This window comes from Megalopta genalis, unplaced genomic scaffold (assembly GCF_051020955.1).
Source record: "Megalopta genalis isolate 19385.01 unplaced genomic scaffold, iyMegGena1_principal scaffold0042, whole genome shotgun sequence".
In the NCBI taxonomy this organism is placed as follows: domain Eukaryota; kingdom Metazoa; phylum Arthropoda; class Insecta; order Hymenoptera; family Halictidae; genus Megalopta; species Megalopta genalis.
This window is the reverse complement of record NW_027476111.1, coordinates 550,295-554,727: the sequence shown is the minus strand read 5'-3', so window position 1 is coordinate 554,727 and position 4,433 is coordinate 550,295. Positions and strand designations below refer to the sequence as shown.

At 34.0% G+C, this 4,433-nt stretch overlaps 1 long non-coding RNA gene across 1 annotated transcript; it reads left to right on the top strand.

Moving 5' to 3' along the window:
• The first annotated feature begins 361 nt into the window (after positions 1-361).
• LOC143261225 (uncharacterized) lies at positions 362-1,203 on the top strand. The gene is made up of 3 exons (XR_013035405.1): positions 362-864; positions 932-1,005; positions 1,114-1,203. It is a non-coding gene; the product is annotated as an uncharacterized LOC143261225 (long non-coding RNA).
• The last annotated feature ends 3,230 nt before the right edge of the window (positions 1,204-4,433 follow it).

The window sequence follows — 4,433 nt, the reverse complement described above, 5'->3', positions numbered from 1 at the left end:
TCAAAATTATAGGTTGTGGAATAAATGGGCCAAATGGACTTGTTGTCTGTGTCTGGTTTCATAAATTATTTTGGAAAATGGACAGCCACCCCTAAAATGATCATTCCTCCACTGATGATAAAAATGGGTAATACCCATGTTGCAATTTTTGGTTTAAGCTGCATGAACGATGATAAATTAATACGGATGTTGAACGATTTTAAGGTGAACTTATGAGATCCATATATGTATTGAGAGGTCTTTCCATTTTTTTTTAATGCAAATGATTTTCATTCATAGGTGAAATGCTTTAATTTGTTTGTTTTACATAAAAAACGTGCACCATGTCTTAAACGTGGATATACTTCGGAAGCCCATCTTCCCTCTTTTGTTGACTTTGTTGTGTGGGGAGGGGAACAGGAATGTTGTAGCATACACGTGTTTATCTCTAAAAGACAATACTACATTTCTCAAACAGGTATATTTTTAGATTTATTTATTAATTATGATGCATGAAAAATAAGAAACTACTGCTTAAGAAACGCACTTACAGATTGCGATTTCTTTATGCGAAGGCGAATCGAAGGCCAAACACATTGTCATACTTAGCGTAAACGGTAATAAGTTTAAGTTGAAGAAATTGAAATTAAAAACCGTTAGACCATTTGTGTTTGACACTCTGGTCCTTAATGATACAAATATAAAAAGTAATAATGATAGATTGCTATCAGAATGAGTTTTTAATATCGTCGACCGACGCATAGAAAATGAATTGATTCCTAGTACCGCGGAACAATTGTCAAATCACCCGAAGCAACCGGTCTTGCCGTATATTCGATTGAAAGTAATTTACTTGAAAAATAAAGAACGGTTCGATTCGACCAGGTAAGATTCTATTAGTATATTAACGAATACAAGTAATAAATGGAAATAAATAATATGTGTATTTTAGATTGGCACAGAAATATTGTGATAAAGTTGCTAATTCTCACGAATTAATTGTATTCTGTAAAACAAGAAGTTCCGGTAAGTACTCCAGGATACGACTGACATTATGAGCTATACTAAGGTAAACAAAAATTGCGATATTCTACAAGGTGCTCGAAGGTAAAATTTGTTTGGTTTTTTAATTAGGAGAATTAAGGTTTTGTGGAAACCACATACAAGCAAAACTAAAAGGACACCAGTTTGGTTGAAAATAAAAACCTATGAACAATACTAACAGTGAATGATCTAAATAAAGCATTAGGTAAATTTGTTAACAAAAATAACACTAACGCTTTTAATAACCTACAGAGGTCAATCATATACAATGTAATATTTCAAAATATTGATTTGCCATTACAAGCTCGATTGTATTGTTACAATTAATTCTTTACATATAGTCGTGAAATAAAAGAACTTGTGCTATGTTTGGAAACTACTGAAACAACTGCAGATATTGGAAATATCAGGAAAGAAATTAAAAATTATTGTGATAAGAGAAAGGAGGAAGCACAAAAAGAAAAGACAGGAGTATATGTATACTTGCAAACAAACTCATTTAAAAATGATAATATACTATTAGATTTGACAGATTGAATAATCGCATGCTACTTTATAGATGCAAACATTATTCGCTAATAGACCGGTAAAACCCTTCAATAATGACGAGATAATAGTTATTGTCAGTAGAGAGTAGTAACGATGAAGAAGAAGCGGAAAAAACAGATAAAGCTAATGGCAGTGGAGCATGTAACAAAAGCAAAGAAACCGATAAAAATAATGAAAATCATAAAAGTTCTGTTGGTATAACATCTGAGAGGTAATTTACTTCACCTCAAAAACAGACAACAACGCAGGTACATTATCGAACTCTATTAAACGATTCACAGTTTATATGCATAGGTCTTTGATTTACTATTAACCATGACATTTTATCATTTGTTACAGGATGAAGCATTGGGCGGTGATGTACTAAAGAAAATAAATTGAGGGAAGCCTAATAAAATACGGTTCCTACGCAATTTCGATTCCAATTTAGATTAGTTTGTCCAGGTCCGAATCCTTGAAATATTTGATAATATATAATATATATTATATATAATTCGCGGACATTCAAGTTGCAACAAAAAAAATACATACTATAAACAAATCATAAAATCGTATAAAATAGAGATTTAAAAACGACATCAATCTTAAATAAATACTAATGATAGAAGAACTAGTACAAGAACTAGTAAAACACCGTTTATCTGGACTGTGTTTATCAAACATAGTAACCCGTTACCAACAATTGGATGTCAGGAACGATGCTCCTCTTATCCAACTCCAGTCTACGCGACATACCCATTATACAACACACTGTTTTTGTTTCTTAGTTAGAAATTCTAGCATAGTCTTCCTGCATAGAATGTAAGATAAGTAACGATTTAATTCAGTTATTTGTATGTATGTGATTCGTCCAGAAACTATATTCTCATTACGTCTTCACACAAATCAAACGAAAAGAGAAAAAGAGTGGTGCTTTGTAGCGAAGAAAAATTTGAAATTAATAGACGCTTCAGAAACAATTAATTCCCTGTCTCGTAAATATAACATTGGTAGATTTACTGTATATATCATAAAAAAATTATAATGATAACATATTAAAATGCAAAGAAGATGATGCAGCAAACACGAATAGAGGAATAAAAATAAATAACAGCATCTAAAAGTGGGTGAAAGTAATTCATCTTTGCATGAAAGATCAGATAGCGAACAAACCGTAATCACAAAGTTATATGTATAATGTCGCTAGGTGCATTTCGCACTGCGTAGAGTGCGATGTAGAAAATGTGATTAAAAATAATGGAAATGATAAAGGATTTCATATTCTTAACGACAATAAAATAATATCTCAAGTTATAGAGGATCAATCTGAAGTGAATGTATAATCAGGTACGCTATACAGTATGTTATACAATACTTACGTTAAAAAACTTGAGAAACAGTTTCAGATATCTAGAAATAAAGAAATAAATACAAGACATGCCCATAAAGCGACATTTTATTAGAAAATAAGCTTACATATTGCAAAGAAAATATATTAGGAACATCGTAAGAAAAGAGAGTGGAACGTAGTGTATAAAGAGGTGGGAAAAGGTGAGCACTTAAAATAAACCTACCAGTTACAAACTGAAAAACTCTCGTTTTTTAACTTTTCTATGCCTATAACGAAAATTTAAAAAATACGTATTGTAGATCTCGATAAGTTACATGCATGCCGAAAATTTCATCGAAATCAGTTAACGCAAGGTCATAGTTACGAGCATTAAACAAATTTTAAAACAGCAACTTTCTCACAATTATTGGACAGAAATATTAAAAATCTGGACAAAACTGCGATTTTTGCGATCTTTAATTGTTTACCGCTTATACCAAAGTCAACCGATTCCGCTGAAATTTTCAACATGCATATAAATTACCGAGATCTATGAAATGCATTTCTTAAATCTTCGTTATATATATTTCGTCATATATTATTTTCTTCAATCATTCTAAGCAATAACAAAATTCAAGTTGTTCAGTCCAGTTCTAAGCAAGTTATGGCGTTTTAAAAGTTGTCCGAATATTAATATAAATAAATATGGCCGCGACGCTATATATCCGCAAGAACCGATTGCCCACGTGGAAGACACGTGCTTCCAGTTTCGCAAGCTTTCTCGAGACGCCATATGCGTAACGTACGTGGTTGTGTAATAATTCGCACTGGCGAATAATTAGCCCAGCCGAGAGAAGGTGTCCGAGCCATCGAAATGTAAATGAAGAAATTCGTCCTGATAATGAGACTTACTGAAAAACCGATCAGAAATTCCCAGTTACGAATGCGGCTTCTGGCCGGTCACTAGTCTTGACATATCTTTAGAACGTTCGCTGCCAGTTTTTGCCAGCACTGTCCTTTATTATTTCGCCTGCTGCCCTATGGTCTTTAGCGGCTATCTTCCTTCATTCCGTATGAATTAATCTCGGCTCGAATTGTCACAGCTATACTTATTTCTTCCAAACACCCAACGCTACGGTCTACGCGACAAAGATCAACGTTCTCGGCAGATCGCTTCCTCAGCCAGAAACGAGGCTTTCCCCACTCCCCAGACTCACGGCTCGGCACGACGCACAAACCCTACGCGCACTCGCCGTTGTTCAGGGCCGGCACCATTCGACTCAGCCCACGTTTCGAGCGTCCTAGATCTCGCGGCATAATTCAGTGACTGTAGAGAATACCGCAACATGTTACAGTTTCAAGAAATTTCAGTTTATGCAAATACGATAAGCTTAATAAATGGAAAACCAAGAAAGGAATTGGTGGCCAGAACTTTAAAGGACAAACATCTCGAAAGTGAAAACATGTGACATGCAGTGTTTTTTCTTCCAGCCGCAGAATTTCCTTCTTTCCTGATTTTGTTAAAAGACTTACGAATCACTTTGCAAATAAA